Source organism: Musca autumnalis, unplaced genomic scaffold (genome assembly GCF_047663935.1).
Source record: "Musca autumnalis isolate F117 unplaced genomic scaffold, ASM4766393v1 scaffold_2, whole genome shotgun sequence".
In the NCBI taxonomy this organism is placed as follows: Eukaryota; Metazoa; Arthropoda; class Insecta; order Diptera; family Muscidae; genus Musca; species Musca autumnalis.
The window spans coordinates 55,959,340-55,977,538 of NW_027411755.1; positions in this window are offsets into that span (position 1 = coordinate 55,959,340).

Consider the following 18,199-nt stretch of genomic DNA (forward strand, 5'->3'; position numbering starts at 1 on the left):
CCAACAGTAATCTCAATTTCAAATTTCAGGATTCCAGCTCTGTCCGTTCACTCGAATCCCTATTGTACCAAATTTAGTACTTTTCGAACACATAAGTACGAATTTCCAAAACCACCCTCATATCTCAGTCCTACACTTCACAGTAATCTTAATTCCAAATTTCAGGTTTCCAGCTACATACATACGTTCACCCAAATCCAAATTGTACTAAATTTAGTACCATTTAGTACTTTTCGTACACTCAAGTTTCCAAAAACCCTTTGGTGCATCTTTCTTACTCTTCATCAGTGATCCTCAGTCCAAATTTGAGGAATCAAGCTCTATTCGTTCACCCAAATCGAAACTGTACCAAATTTAGTGCTATTTAGTATTTTTCGTACCCTATGTACGAATTTCCAAAACTTCCACAATACTAAACTCCACCAGTAATCTCAGTTCCAAATTTAGAGATTCCAGCGCTATCCGTTCACCCAAATCCCCATTATACAAAATTTAGTTCCATTTAGTACTTTCCGTACACAAAAGTACTAATTTCCAAAACCACCCTCATATCTCAATCCTACACTTCAACAGTAATATTAATTCCAAATTTCAGGTTTCCAGCTCTATCCGTTCATTCAAATCCAAATTGTACTAAATTTAGTACCATTTAGTACTTTTCGTACCCATAAGTACGAATTTTCAAAACTACCTCAATCCTACACCCCACCAGTAATCTCAATTCCAAATTTCGAGATTCCAGCTATTATCCGTTCACCCAAATCCCCATTGTATCAAATTTAGTACCATTTAGTACTTTTCATACACATAAGTACGAATTTCCAAAAGTTCTTCAATCCTACACTCCAACAGTAATCTCAATTCCAAATATCAGGATTCCAGCTCTATCCGTTCACCCAAATCCCTATTGTACCAAATTTAGTACTATTTAGTACTTTTCGTACACATAAGCACGAATTTCCAAAACTACCCTCATATCTCAATCCTACACTACAACAGTAACCTTAATTCCAAATTTCAGGTTTCCAGCTCTTTACGTTCACCCAAATCTAAATTGTACTAAATTTAGTACCATTTAGTAATTTTCGTACACATGATTGGTAATTTTCCAAACCATTTCCTTTTAGAAGCACCACTTCCCAACCTTGATTTCCATACCAAATTCCTATATTCCTATATTCCTGGGGCCTATTATTGATTTCATTAATTATTTAGCGATTTCTTCAAATTACAGATTTTGAAATTGAATAGTTATAACTGTACATCTCCATGTACGATAAAATACTTAATTGCAAATAAATCGTGGTAATATGCACAATTTTATTGCACTTTCATTGATTTGCAAACATTTAGTTATTACCAAAAAGTGAGGTCCATACAGTTTTTAGTTGTTGTTATTTCTGGCCGATTTCTGAATTTATTCCCCTAATGTTGTCTTCAACAGCAACTCATTTGTTCAACAAACCCAACATCATTTATTGAAAGAATTTTTGTTTTAATTTTAAATTGAAAATCAAAATTTTTACAAATGCATCATTTGTAATCATCTTTTCTAACTGTATTTTAACGAATGAAAATGTTTTGTGCGACACCTGTTTATACCATTATCACCAACTGCGACATCTGTTGCAATGGAAGATAACAAATGTCTTGTCTTTCCATTATTTAGTGGTTTGCGATAAAATAAGTGCGCCTAGAAGTAAACTACAAAATTTGAAATTATGTGTGATCGTTTACGGTATCATGAAGTTATAGCATTGTTAATTTGACACATGTCTTGCAGAGGGCCAACTAAGTAAATAAGTACGTAATAGTAATGAAAAATAAGGATTTTTGTTGTTGTTATTTTTTGTGGTTCCAGGACGAATTTTCTAAAACCCGGCCTTATCTCGCACATTTGCATCAACAGTGACCCACTGGTAAAATTTCAAGCTCCTAGCTTTAGCCGTTTTGGCTGGGCGTTGATGATGAGTCAGTCAGTCAGTCAGTCAGTCAGTCAATCACTTATCACCAAGCTCATTTATATATATAGATAGATTACTAGCAAAATGCCCGCTACTTCGTATGCGGAAAGTATATAAAAAGCAAATAAACAATATATAATATGGAAATGACAAACACTGAAAATTTGGTCGCACTAATACCAATTTTAATCAATATTTATTTTTATCTTAAGTTCGATTTTCAAAAAGATCAGCCGTATCTCACCCTTACACATTAACAGCGAGATCAACGTTGCACACCAATACACACCCTAACTCCAAAAAATAAAAATTCCAGCACTGTCCCTACACCCAAAAACAAATTGAGTACCATTAAGTAATTTTCGTATACTTATGGTACGTATTTCGACGACATATGTATCTCAGCCATACACGGACATTAATACAAAATAATTACAGTATATTCCATAATAATTACAGTAATTCCAAATCTCAAGATTCCAGCTGTATCCGTTCGTCCAATTCCAAATTGTACCAAACTTAGTATCAAGTCGAACTCTTCGTACCCATAAGTAAGATTTTCCAAAACTACCTCAATCCTTCACTTTAGTAGTAATCTTACTTCCAAATTGCAGGATTCAAACTCTATCCGTTAAACCAAATTAAAATTGTACTAAATTTAGAACAATTTAGAATTTTCGTACCAATTTTCAAAACTTCCTCAACGCAACAGGGCTACAATAATCATACTTTCAAATTGCAGGATTCCACCGCTATCCGTTCACCTACATACAAATTGTACTAAATTTGGTACCATTTAGTACTTTTCGTAACCATAAGTTTGCTTTTTCAAAACAACCTGAATCCTACTCTTCGACTGTAATCGTAATTCCAAATTTCAGGATTCCAGCTCTATTAATTCACCCGAATCCAAATTGTATCAAATTTAGTACCATTTCTTTCCCAAACAAAAATTTTAGGATTCCAGCTCTACCCGTTCACCCAAATCCGTATTGTACCATATTTAGTACCATTTAGTACTTCTCGTACCCATACGTACGACTTTTCAAAATTTCCTCAATACTACACTCCTACAGTAATCTTAATTCCCAATTCCAACACTATCCGTTTACCCAAATCCAAATTTAGTGCTGCTCTTAATCATAAATACGAACTTCCAAAACCATTTCCTTATTTCAACGCCATTTCCCAACCTTGATTCCCATACCAAATTTGAAGATTCTAGCTTTATCCATTAAAAATATGCAATTGGTACCAAATTTAGAAACTTTTAGTACTTTTCGTACACTTATAGGTCGAGTTTCTAAATACCCTTTGGTACATCTTCCTAACTCTCCATCAATGACCACTCGTTCAAAATTTCAGATTTCTAGCTCTTCGCGTTTGCCTAATACAATGGATTCCATATTTAGTACACTTTAGCACTTTTCGTACCTTTCTACGACGAATTTCCAAAAACCCCTTTACACAAAAACAAATTGTACCAAATTCTGTACAATTCGATTTTCCAAAACAACCTTAATCCTTCACTTCAACAGTAACCATAATTCTAAATAACAGGATTCCACTCAAATCCAAGTTGTACCATTTGGTACATTTCGTACCCATAAGTACGAATTTCAAAAACTACTTCCATCTCAATCCTATACTCCAACAGCAGTCTGACCAAATTCCAGGATTCCAGCTCTATCCGTTCCCCCAAATCCAAATTGTACCACAGGGAGTACCACTTAGTACTTTTCGTACCCTTACTACCTCAGTCCTATACACCAATAGTAATCCTAATTTCAAATTTCAGGACTCAAACACTATCCGTCACCCGAATCCAAATTCTACCTCTATATCCTACCGCGAACGGGTTGCAAATTCTAACTCTTTCCGTTTACTAAAATTCATACTTTAAATTAAAATAAATAAAATTAAAATACTTAAAATTCAGGATTCCAGTTCTATCCGTTCACCCAAATCCAAATTGTAATAAATTTAGTACCATTTAGTACTTTTCGTACACATAAATACGAATTTCCAAAATTTCCCCAATCCTATGCTCCAACAGTAATCTCAATTTCAAATTTCAGGATTCCAGCTCTGTCCGTTCACTCGAATCCCTATTGTACCAAATTTAGTACTTTTCGAACACATAAGTACGAATTTCCAAAACCACCCTCATATCTCAGTCCTACACTTCACAGTAATCTTAATTCCAAATTTCAGGTTTCCAGCTACATACATACGTTCACCCAAATCCAAATTGTAGTAAATTTAGTACCATTTAGTACTTTTCGTACCCATAAGTACGAATTTTCAAAACTACCTCAATTCTACACCCCACCAATAATCTCAATTCCAAATTTCGAGATTCCAACTATATCCGTTCACCCAAATCCCCATTGTCCCAAATTTAGTACCATTTAGTACTTTTCATTAACATAAGTAAGAATTTCCAAAACTTCCCCAGTCCTACACTCCAACAGTAATATCAATTCCAAATTTCAGGAATCCAGCTCTATCCGTTCACCCAAATCCAAGTTGTACTAAATTTAGTACCATTTAGTACTTTTCGTACACTCACGTTTTCAAAAACCCTTTGGTGCATCTTTCTTACTCTTCATCAGTGATCCTCAGTCCAAATTTGAGGAATCAAGCTCTATCCGTTCACCCAAATCGAAACTGTACCAAACTTAGTGCTATTTAGTATTTTTCGTACCCTATGTACGAATTTCCAAAACTTCCACAATACTAAACTCCACCAGTAATCTCAGTTCCAAATTTAGAGATTCCAGCGCTATCCGTTCACCCAAATCCCCATTATACAAAATTTAGTTCCATTTAGTACTTTCCGTACACATAAGTACTAATTTCCAAAACCACCCTCATATCTCAATCCTACACTTCAACAGTAATATTAATTCCAAATTTCAGGTTTCCAGCTCTATCCGTTCATTCAAATCCAAATTGTACTAAATTTAGTACCATTTAGTACTTTTCGTACCCATTAGTACGAATTTTCAAAACTACCTCAATCCTACACCCCACCAGTAATCTCAATTCCAAATTTCGAGATTCCAGCTATTATCCTTTCACCCAAATCCCCATTGTATCAAATTTAGTACCATTTAGTACTTTTCATACACATAAGTACGAATTTCCAAAAGTTCTTCAATCCTACACTCCAACAGTAATCTCAATTCCCAATATCAGGATTTCAGCTCTATCCGTTCACCCAAATCCCTATTGTACCAAATTTAGTACTTTTCGTACACTACAACAGTAACCTTAATTCCAAATTCCAGGTTTCCAGCTCTTTACGTTCATCCAAATCTAAATTGTACTAAATTTAGTACCATTTAGTACTTTTCGTACACATGATTGGTAATTTTCCAAACCATTTCCTTTTAGATGCACCACTTCCCAACCTTGATTTCCATACCAAATTCCTATATTCCTATATTCCTGGGGCCTATTATTGATTTCATTAATTATTTAGCGATTTCTTCAAATTACAGATTTTGAAATTGAAAATTGAATAGTTATGACTGTACATCTCCATATACGATAAAATTCTTAATTGCAAATAAATCGTGGTAATATGCACAATTTTATTGCACTTTCATTGATTTGCAAACATTTAGTTATTACAAAAAAGTGAGGTCCATATAGTTTTTAGTTGTTGTTATTTCTGGCCGATTTCTGAATTTATACCCTAATGTTGTCTTCAAAAGCAACTCATTTATTTGTTCAACAAACCCAACATTATTTATTGAAAGAATTTTTGTTTTAATTTTAAATTGAAAATCAAAATTTTTACAAATGCATCCTTTGCAATCATTTTTTCTAACTGGATTTTAACGAATGAAAATCTTCTGTGCGACACCTGTTATGTGAAAACAAAATCAATATTGGTTTGTATTTTTCGCGTAATTATTGTTTGTACCATTATCACCAACTGCGACATCTGTTGCAATGGAAGACAACAAATGTCTTGTCTTTCTATTATTTAGTGGTTTACGATAAAAATAAGTGCGCCTAGAAGTAAACTACAAAATTTGAAATTATGTGTGATCGTTTACGGTATCATGAAGTTATAGCATTGTTAATTTGACACATGTATTGCAGAGGGCCAACTAAGTGAATAAGTACGTAATAGTAATGAAAAATAATGAATTTTGTTGTTGTTATTTTTTGTGGTTCCAGGACGAATTTTCTAAAACCCGGCCTTATCTCGCACATTTGCATCAACAGTGACCCACTGGTAAAATTTCAAGCTCCTAGCTTTAGCCGTTTTGGCTGGGCGTTGATGATGAGTCAGTCAGTCAGTCAGTCAGTCAGTCAATCACTTATCACCAAGCTCATTTATATATATAGATATCAATGGTTGTGAGTGTCGAATGGCTTTCTTATTTCCAACTATCAGGATAATTACTATTTAATATCAATATTAAATTTACATATTTTTTAAATCTATTAATCTTTTCCCACTCTAATAGAATCATATTTCACATTTCAAAGAATACCATTTTTTCTCCCCTTCTCATATACATATGTATTTATCGAAAAAAATTATTACTGACTTCCCAGCAAAATAAATTGGAAGTAGTGCAATGTGGACTAGTTATTTCACGGCATGTTTTGATGCAGTTCAAACGAAGTCGTGAAAAAGGCACTCCAGTCCTCACATTTTAACCGCATTTGGATGCAATCCAAAGAATCACATCCATTTGTCACATTTTAACAAGATCCGGATGCAGTTCAACGGAGTCGTGAAAAAGGCACTCCAATTCCTCACAATTCAATAGGGTCCGGATGCAGTCCAAACGGAGTCGTGAAAAAGGCACTCCTTTCGCTACATTTCACTAGCAGTTGTTAGAGATCCCTACAAGTACATAAATAAGTTTGTACATCTCTACAGGCAGCGGGATACATTTTCCAAAAAGAGAAAAGCGTGTTAACATTTCCAAAAATTTGTTATTACAAACTAAAAAGTATTTAATTTGAGAACATTTTTCCGGTAACTCACGAGAAGAGAATTTTCCAATGGAGTGCTGTTGGAGTACATGTCGAAATCTTAACTGGTGATGGGAAGACAATATCAAACTCATATAGCAGATGAAGCAAAAACAATTCAGCTTGGATTAAATAGAGAGCGGAGGAAACACGCATGTTTGCGATTGAATTCAATGGAGAATTTTCATAATTTGCGTTAATGTAATAAAGTTCTTAATATATTTGTTTTACACAAATAATATATTTTTTTTGTTCTGGGATATTTTGTAATGCTTACTTACTTAGCTGGCCCATTACAGAACATTTGTTCTATAGGCCGAACTAAGAAGAGATCTCCATTCCTCTCTATTTGTTGCTTTGCTCTCTGGAATACCGCGCCTTGTCATCTCATCATCCACTTGTTTGCGCCATCTATTCCTTGGCCTGCCAATTCTGCGTGCACCGCCATGTGGCATGTATTCATACGCCTTTTTAGTGGGTTCATCATCGCTCATTCTTTTGATATGGCCTAGCCAACGCAATCGCTGCATCTCGATACGTTTAACAATATTGATGTCGTTGTATAGCAGATACAGCTCGTGGTTCATGCGACGTCGATATTCACCGTCAACGCAGATTGGTCCGTAGATCTTTCGAAGAATTTTTCTCTCAAACACACCAAGCACTGCCATGTCTGCTTGCGCAAGTACCCAGGCTTCGGAGCCATACATCAGCACGGGTAGTATCAGTGTTTTGTAGAGCGTTATTTAGCAGATTCTCCTTCGACTTTTATAAAGGTATCAGTTACTTCTTTTACTGATCGACCCATGATGTCTATATCATCAGCATAAGCAAGTAACATGTGACTATTGGTGTAGATTGTGCCACTTCTTTTGACGTTTGCCTCTCGTATAACCTTTTCTAGCAGGATGTTGAAGAGGTCACACGAAAGGCTGTCTCCTTGTCTGAAACCTCTTTTGGTACCAAACTCTTCGGAGAGGTTCTTTCCTATTTTAACTGAGGACCTCGTGTCAGTTAAAGTCATTTTACAAAGCCGGATGAGCTTTGCGGGAATACCAAATTCAGACATGGCTTGGAATACCTTTGAGCGCAGCGGACTGTCGAAGGCTGCTTTATAATCGACAAAAAGGTGGTAGGTGTCGATCTGCATCTCTTGGGTCTTCTCCAGGATTTGCCGCAGGGTAAATATCTGGTCAATGGTGGACTTGCCAGGTCTAAAGCCGCATTGGTATGGTCCAATAATCTCGTTGACCATTGGCTTTAGTCGTTCGCACAATATCCCTGACACGATCTTGTAGGCAATAGGGAGTAGACTTATGCCCCTATAGTTAGAGCATACAGTCTTATCTCCCTTCTTGTGGACGGGGCACAGGATACTCAGGTTCCAATCGTCGGGTACTCGTTCTTCCTGCCAGATGGTGCTAACTAGCTGATGAATACACCTTATCAGCGTGTCGCCTCCGGTTTTGAACAGCTCGGCTGGTAAGCCATCGGCACCTGCTGCCTTATTATTCTTCAGCCGATTTATTGCTGTCTTTACCTCATCTTGGCTGGGCGGTATACATTCAATACCATCTTCTGGGATTGGGACTGTGGTATCTTCGTCGTCTTCGCTGCTATTGGATACCAACAGATTTGAAAAATGTTCTTTCCATATCCTGAGTACACTATCTGTATCAGTTACCAAATTACCTTGCTGGTCTCTACAGGAGGATGTGCCTGTACCAAAGCCATCAGTTTGATGCTTGACTCTTTGGTAGAATTTTCGGACTTCATTCTGGCTCCTGTACATCTCGATTTTTTCACACTCCCGCTTTTCCATCTCTCTCTTTTTCCTGCGGAAAAGACGTTTCTCCTCTCTCCTTTTCTCCCTGTATCTCTCTCGTGCGCTACGCGTTGCTACGGATTGTAAAGTAGCCTTATATGCCGCATTTTTCTCTTCGGTGGCAGCACGACACTCCTCATCATACCATGGATTCCTTGGTGGAGGTCTCTGGTATCCAAGTATGGATTTTGCGGCTGTTTGCATGGAGTGGGCAATGCTTTGCCATTGCGCTGATATGTTATCGGGATGAGGAGGGCTTTGATTAAGCAATTGGGCTAGTTGAGTGGAATATGCTGTGGCTATCTGTTGTGATTGCAGCTTACCGATGTCTAACTTTCGTGTTGTGTCTGTTCGTACTTTGTTTGCTACGTTTAAGCGGGTGCGTACCTTTGCTGCAACAAGGTAGTGGTCCGAATCAATGTTTGCGCCTCGGAACGATCGTACATCCAACACGCTCGATGAATGTCTTCCATCTATCACAACATGATCAATTTGGTTTCTTGTTTTCTGATCTGGAGACAGCCAGGTGCCCTTATGAATATCGAGATGATTAAATCTGGTACTGCTAACTACCATGTTTTTTGCAGCTGCAAAGTCTATCAGTCTCATACCATTGTCAGATGTTTCACTGTGGAGACTGAATTTCCCGACTGTTGGGCCAAAGATATTCTCCTTTCCAATTTTGGCATTAAAATCGCCTAGAATGATTTTAATGTCATGGGCAGGGCAACGGTCATATGTTTCTTCTAAGCGCTCGTAAAATATATCTTTGGTCTGTTCATCCTTTTCTTCAGTGGGAGCATGAGCGCAAATAAAGCTGATGTTGAAGAATTTAGCTTTTATTCGAATTGCAGCAAGTCTTTCATTCACTGGAGTGAAGCTGGATACAAGATGTTTTAGTCTCCGACTAACTACGAATCCACAACCAAACTCATGCTTTACGTCATGGCAGCTATAATACAGTGCGTCACCTTTAGGTGTTGTTGTGACGCCTTTCCCAATCCATCGTATTTCCTGTATGGCAGTAATATCGGTCTTGTACTTTTCAAGTACGTCTGCCAATGCGAAGACTGCACCTTCTCTATAAAGAGTGCGAACATTCCAGGTGCAGATTCGCAGATCATGGTCCTTAAAACGTTTGCGGGGTTCGTCAACTTTAGAGGGGTTTGTTTTTCTTTTCTTTCGTTTTTTCATAGTAGGCTGTTTTTTCTAGGGGAGGGTTACTAACCCGACGCCCAAACCCAAGTTTTTAACGTTCTTATGGGTGAACGATATTTTGTAATGGCTTGCACAAAAAAACGTGCTTTGGACTGCATCCTATTCTACCCCAAAGGGTTAGTTAAAATGCAATACCAAAGGGTCAGTTAAAATGCAGTGCCAAAGGGTCAGTTAAAATGCAGTGCCAGAGGGTCAGTTAAAATGCAGTACAATGGAGTGCCTCTTTCAGTACTCACGCTCTTGTAAAAATCATGAGTGAAAATGCATAATTTGATGCACTTCCAGATCACTTGTACATATGATTTAACTGCCTCTTTGGAGGCAAACTTTTTGCTGGGTTATTTGATACGCACACACAAAAAAATCAACCTATGAATAAGTTATTCTATTTCTAGCCCATATATTCAGTAATCAGTCAGTCAATGAAATAAGTAACAATCCAACCCTAAGAAAAAAGCAACAACGAATGAAGAACATAATATAGTGTAAAAGAAATACCATAACAGGAAAAATACAATGCCAAACATTGCCGTGTGTAATAAATTTAATTGTATGTGGGGACTCAGAAATTACACTTGATTAAAGCTGTACAATTTGTTAGCAGTAAAGTAATGCGTGTATGTACGTAAATACATAACTATGTATGTAATGGAGAAAGACATATGCTATAAGGGTAAACATTATATTTTGAACTAATAACACAGTCCTTTGTAAAGTGGCAATTTAATTGGGTAAAATATTTAATAAAGCGTGAATTCCAGTAAAGTTCTTTGAACCACAGCCTAACGATCTCAATATAATAAAGAATAAATAAAAAATCAAGCATTATGACACAATTAAAAGGCGAGCGTTTTTTTGAGAGATTCTATCATGAAGAAGAATATACTTATTGAGTCTAAGCGAAGTACATTTATAAATAAAAGACTGTATATTTATAAATGTTGGTTGGTTGGTTGGTTAACGTGGTGGCTATACTTTATAGCCTCAATTAGTATATAAGGACTACCGTTTTGAAAACCACACCACTCGTTCAAGGATTGTTATTTCGTAGTATTAAATTGGCAGTTAAATCCAACCTGATGAGTTGAGAAATCGCAGAAGGTCTCCCGGACCTACTTCGGCTATCTCGGCGATATTATGAAGGAACGGTCATCCTATAGCTTTAAATCGTCGTTGCATTAGTGCAGGGCAGGAACAGAGGAGGTGCTCCACAGTTTCCTCCTCTTCTTCATCTCCGCAACTGCGACAGTGGTCGTTGTGTGGTATATTTAAGCGCTTTGCGTGGTTACCAATAGCCCAGTGACCGGTTAACACTGCATAAGTCTTGTCAGGCTCCGTCGATTTTGGCTGATTAGGAACTTTGTGCGTTTGGCGTTGTATTGAGGCCATGTAGATTTTGATATTCGGCATGTTTCCGTTTTGTCCCATCAACTCTCGGCCAATGATAGATTGTATTTGAAGATATCCCCTTTAACTACTCCCATTTGTGTTGCGACTGACGCCTTTGGGAGTTCGTTAGAGGCGGATCCTGCTATGGCTAGTTCGTCCGCTTTTTCATTCCCATCAAGTCCTTTATGGCCTGGGATCCAGGTGAGAGTTACTCTTGTCAGACGCCCTAGTTTAGCAAGTTCTTCCTTACAATCTTTCACTAGCTTTGATGTGTCAGATTTAGATTTTAGTGCAAGGATCGCCGCTTGACTGTCGACATAAATTCCTATTGAGTTTGGTGTGTGGATTTTTAAGAGAATAATACAAGCTTCCATTATCTCCGCCTGAAAAACACTGCAATCGTCAGGTAGCTTTATGGATGTAGATATGTTTGCATCATCCTAGAAGACACCAGATCCGACTTCACATTACATCTTGGAGCCGTCCGTATATACCTTGATGTCATGACCTGTCAGTGGTAATCCATTCTTTCTTGCTTGGAAATTTGACTTCAAAAGGCTGATCGAATGTCATTGTAGGAGCGCAGTAATCAGCAGTAGTTGCTATTTCTTTTAGTAGTTTGTAAAGCACGCACGCATGTCCGTAGGCTCTATCGCTCCATATATCTAGAGCCCGCAGCCTTGCCGCATTACATGTTGCAATTGCTTTGATGTGTATGTCTATTAACAGAATGTGCATCATAATATTGAGGGCTTCAGCAGGACAAGTCCGAATTGCCCCTGTCACCCCGATGCATACAGATCTTTGTATACTATATAGTTTTTCTGTGTAGTTTTCTTTTCCACTGTTGGCCACCATACTAGTGCACCATATGTGAGGATTGGTCATATTATGCTGGGGTACATCCATAACACCATTTTAGGTTTAAGGCCCCAACGGCTCCCAAACATTTTGCGACATGTGTAGTATGCAACGGTTGCTTTGTGAGCACGATGTTCCATGTTACGTTTCCATGACAGCTTTGAATCTAGGATGACGCCTAGGTACTTGGCGTGATCTGATAGAGGAATTTCTTGTCCTCTTAGTCGTGGTAGATTGGTGATTGAATATTTGGTCTTTGTAATGAATAGCACCATCTCAGTTTTCCCTGGGTCCACACCCAGGCCACAGCTTGTAACCCAAGTATCTAGTGACTTTTTTTTATTATTATTATTTATTTATTCATTTTTTTCTTCATTACAATTCTTTAAATGGCCCCAGCGCCATTAGGCTTTATAGGGGCTATAAACTGACAACCAAATTATACAACTTTTTAACCATTTAATTTTTCAGTACATTTTATACAACTCTACGTTAGAAGTGTATCAATATTGCTTATTAAGTATTCTTTTAATTTTTGTTTAAAAGTGGATATGTTTGTACTATTACGTAGTACAGCAGGTAATTTGTTAAATTCCCTTGGTCCAACAAAACCAATTCTTTGCTTTGTAAGCTCAAAACGGCATCTCGCGATTTGCAACTGCTCCGACTGACGCGTGTTTCTCGTAGTTCTACCAAAATTACTTGTGAAAATTAATGGGCCAGAATCGTTAGCATTAATAGATTTAAATACAAATCTCATAATATGCTGATAATAAAGACCACTTATCGGCAAAACAGTTTTAACCTTCTCTTTATAAAGCCTTGATGTTGAGAATCTCTTTGGCAAGTTCAATGCAATTTTTAATGCCTTATTTTGTGCACGCTGTAATTCCTTTAAGTGGCTATTATTCTTACAGGCATAAATTCCAGGCAAGTAAGTCAAATGTGAATGTATCAGTGACTGGTAAATCATCAACTTACTTTCTTTACTCAAAAGGTATCTAAATTTATGGAGAATGCCAATACCTGAGGAAATTTTTGATTTTATCATATCGATATGAGAATTCCATAACATATTGTTACACATTGTAAGACCAAGGTACGTTACCGATGCGGATTCTTCGACTGGAATTCCATTTATTAGCACCGTCATAACTTCCTCTCCATGATGTGGTTTAAATCTCAAAAATTTAGTTTTAGATGTGTTTAAAACCAATTTATTCAATCTAGCATATTCCGCTAATAATGCTGAATCATATTCAATTTGTGTCTTTAACACCTTCTCATCTTTGAATTTATAAAACAAACTTACATCGTCAGCGTACATTACCAGTTTCCCATAAAATGACATGTTTTTTAAATCATTAATAAAAATTTTGAATAACAATGGCCCCAACACACTTCCTTGCGGAACGCCGTGGTGTACAGGTAACCATAGACTCTCCTCATTGCCAACTTTCACATACTGAAAACGATTGCTCAGAAAGTTTTTAAAAAATAACAAGGTATCCTGCCTAAATCCAATGTATTCCAATTTCTTCAATAGGATATTGTGGTCGACGAGGTCAAATGCTTTTGTGAAGTCGAAAAATCCTCCAGCTACACCCTTATACCCAGAATCAATCCCTTTGCAAATATATTCCATTATATTGAAAACTGCTTCATCCGTTCCAGAGGCCTTCTTAAATCCAAACTGTTCTGAGAATATAATCTTTCTCTCTTCCAGATAGGGTGTTATTTGATCAGAAATTATTTTCTCAAATATTTTATCAAGGACAGATAAAACAGCAACAGGCCTGAATTCATTTACAGCTCTAGATCTAGGCTTCTTGGGTACTGGTATAACCTTATGAATCTTCAGAACATCGGCATATGTGCCATTTATTATCATTGTGTTGAAGATTTTAACCAGTGTATCGGCAAATATAGATTCTCGTACTAAAAGCATTCTTGGCTTTATATTATCCGAACCACTTCTTTTTTTCTGATCCAGTCTGTTAAGTTCCATTAGCACTTTGTTCTTAGACACCTCTGCAAGACTAAATTGACCGCTCTCCATAATAAAGGTACCAAATAAATTAATATCATCATCCTGGTTTTGTTGGATGTTATTTCTCAGTTCAATTACTGAATCGTGGAAATAATTATTAAGTTTATTAGCTTTATCAACATCTAGGGAAACCTCATTGCCATCCACATCAATTAATTCTTCCAAAGGTTTCTTCGATCTTCCCATTTCATGGTTTAAAAACTGCCAGACCTTTCTCACATCACCGTTACAATTTTTAATACTGTTTTTGTAATACTCGTCTCTTAAATTCTTATTACATATTTTAATTACATTGCTTATCCTCTTTAGCCTCTTGCAGATATACTCATCATTTATATTTTTGCGCCTTAAAGCAAGCAACTTCTTTTTATAATTTATTAATGCAATCATCTCATCAGTTGACCATGGGGCAATATTTCTCCGTCTGTCAGCAGACTCTTCCTTTGTCTCATTGCTGTGAGATATCGCTGATTGCAGCAATGCAACGAACTTTTCTCATAGTTCGGAAGAATCGCATACTTCGCTTATAGTCCGGTCAAAATAGACATTGAAATAGCAAAAATTCCCACAAAGCTGAATTTTGGTGGAGAGCTAGGATTTGTCATTAGAAGCAACGTCCTAAAAGTCCCCATCGATCCCATATGTGGAAAAAAAATTATTCGGGGTCAAAGGTCAAAATTTAAGGGTTTTTAGGTTTTCGGATTTATTTTTTGAAAACGGTTGATCTAATCAAAAAGTGACTAAAGTAAATATTGTAGACAGGAATATTATCTACAAGTTTGATCTCTATAATTTTTTTTCTTGAGATATGGCTGTTCTAAAAAACACATGATTTTTATGCACTTATAAGGGAAATATGCACATATTCAGACGAACCGGCTAAAATAAGCGAAGTAATCGGGTCTGTCCCCCAAAAAAAAATATATATTTTCTTGAAGAGCGAAATTATAGCTATCTTCTAAAAAAATGACCCGGTTCTACTGAACCGATTACTGCAAAGTGGATATCGTTTGAAAGCTTACGGAAGTATCTAACACATAGTGTTGTTACTTTGACCGGTTCGCCTCATAATGTACTTACGCGGCTAATTTTTTATTTGACCTTTAGATCGAGATATCTCGAAAATGGTAAGTCTTTTTTAAGAATCATAAAGACCAATCTTGTAGACAATTGTTGAATCTACAACTTTTACTTTAGTGGGCTTTTGCTAAGTATTACCGTTTTTGAGAAAAATTAAAAAAACTGAATAATGCCTCCAAAAATGACCTTTGACCCCGAATAACTTGTTTTGCACACATGGGATCGATGGGGACTTTTAGGACGTTGCTTCTAATGACCAACCCTAGCTCTCCACCAAAATTCAGCTTTGTGGAAATTTTTGCTATTTCCCCCTTATACGCATGTCTATTTTGACCAGACTATTAATGAATCAATATGTTGATCCAAGAAATTTGTAAACTTTGGGTAATTTAACTTTTGTATATTTCCCACTGGATTGTCTTCCAACTGGTCCATGCTTACGAAGCAGCTTAATATGTTGTGATCCGAAAAACAATTCTCAATAGTGTGGACTACAATCTTGTCGACCAGATTACGAAAAATCCAATCTATGCACTTACTGGAACTGGGACGAGTAATATGGTTGTGGCAAGACTGCATATTATATTCACTGAAGAGTTCAACCATAAATTGTTGTTGCCTTGTTTTCACAAATAAATCAATATTAATGTCCCCGACAAATACAAGAAATCCTTTGTCTATATCTTGTAATATCGTCTCCACCTTCCTCACAAATATATCAAACTTGCATTTTTGAGAACGGTATACAGAAGTTAACACCAATGGTAAATTATTTATTCTGCAATCTCGCAACTCAATAGCAATAACATCTAAATTGTTTTCGCTTTGGTACTTCAGGGCCTTGTTCATGATATCACTTATCACGGACGGGAATAAACCGGAGACGAGTATTACCACATCGTCCGCATAATTAATACCCATATGGTCAAGTTCGATAAGGACTTCATTAATGACAAGGAGCCAAATCAGTGGCGATATAACTACTCCCTGCAGAGTTCCTCTATTTACGTGCTTTGACAGCGCATTGCTTCCCAGTGAGGCAGTAATAAATCTACTTTGCAGCATGGTGGTAATCCAGGCACCGCTGAATGATTCCACGCCGAATTTATAAATCGTCACCTGAAATGCCCAAAGACGTAACCCTCAAAGGGTTACGTTGAGGGTTACGTCTTTGGGCATTTCAGGTGACGAAATGTACTTTGCTTAGCCTCAATAAGTATATTCTTCTTCATGATAGAATCTCTCAAATAAAACGCTCGCCGCTAAATTGTGTCATAATTTTTAATTTAAGTGCAAGCGTTTTATTTGAGAGATTCCATCATTAAGAATAAGATACTTATTGAGGCTAAGCGAAAAATTATTTTCCAGTTTTTACTACATTTATGAATAAAACACTGTAATATGCATTTTTTAGATAATCTTTATTTTTAACTTTTTAGTAAATAATTCTTTTTTGACCACTGAGAACCCAATTACCAATTTAGGGCGAAAATCTGGATGCAAACTTTAAAATGTCTAAAGTCGGGTGGTATCGTTATATGGGGGCTATACCAAAACCTTGACCTATGTCCACAATTGTTGATCCATTGGGAACCCTAAATGCCAAATTACAGCCAATTCAGTCTAAAAATTAAGATAAAATCCTCAAAATACCTAAAATCGGGTGGTACCGTTATATGGGGACTATAGGAAAAAATGGACCAATATTGATTTCGGTTTTATATTCATGTATTGTCATCCGAATTTGAACAGTGCTCAATGCTTTAGTTCGATTGGTCTACTCCAACTGTGTGGAAAATTAGTTAAAAGATTTGAACTAAACAGGTGCCAAGGCATGTTAAATAAAACAAGTAAAAAAGCATTAAGTTCGGCCGGGCCGAACTTTTCATACCCTCCACCATAAAATATTCATTCCTGTCCCCAACTTTAAGTGAGTACGTTAAAATGTCAGATAATGTACAAAAAATGCTTCATTCGGGAGGCCCTTTTTTATGGTGCCTATATCTAACTGTTGACAATTTTTGGTGGGCTAGAAATTGGGATGTACTGTTATATAGGGGTTATAATAAAACATGGACCTATGTTGAGAATTTTTGATGGGAGCCTTTAATGTCAAATAACTCCTAATTCGGTTAAAAAATTTAGCTAGAATCCTCAAAATATCGAAAATCGGTACAAAACAGCTAGTTCGGAGGTATCTGGGCTATACGAAAATATGAACTTAAATGAACAATTTTTGTTGCAGAATTTTTGTTGACTTTTAAATTTCAAATTACAGAAAGTTCATCCATAAATAAAGCTAAGGTACAGAAAATCGGGAGGTTTGTTTTGGGGCTATACAGAAACATGGACCTACGTTCGGTTAAACATTTTAAGTAAAATCCTCAAAGTACCGAAAATCGGGAAGTATCGTTATATTGGGGCTATGTTGAAAATTGTTGATGCAGATGCGTGGTGACCACTACAACCTTCAAATCTCAAATTACAGTTAGTTCTGTTAAAAATTGTAGCTAAAATGGCCAAATTACTGAAAATTGGGAGGTACTGTTACATGGGAGCTATATCCGAACATGGAACTATGTTGACAATTTTTGATGGAGAGGTGTTGTGACCACTAAGAACTTCAAATGTCAGATTACTGCTAGTTCGGTTTAATATTGTAGCTAAAATCATCAAATTACTGAAAATCGGGAGGTACCGTTATATGGGGGCTTTCTTGACAATTTTTGGTGGAGAGGTGTGGTGACCACTAAGAATTTCAAATGTCAAATGTTCAAATTACAGATAATTCGGTTAAAACTTGTTGGT